Consider the following 210-nt stretch of genomic DNA (forward strand, 5'->3'; position numbering starts at 1 on the left):
GCATAAGCACTTTTGTATAACATTTAATGAATTGTATTAAACATTTACTTTACCACAATTTTAATTGAAAATTATATGATTATTTGTATCGATAAGACACTTCAGTAGTACATAGAGTGAATCGGTGAAGACTTTTTCATTGCGTTTTTTTTTCATTTAAAAGCTTTTGTGATTGTAGGAAAATCGTTTTCTTTTTTTCTCCCCTCTTTT

The sequence above is a fragment of the Penaeus monodon genome, chromosome 24, assembly GCF_015228065.2.
Source record: "Penaeus monodon isolate SGIC_2016 chromosome 24, NSTDA_Pmon_1, whole genome shotgun sequence".
NCBI lineage: Eukaryota > Metazoa > Arthropoda > Malacostraca > Decapoda > Penaeidae > Penaeus > Penaeus monodon.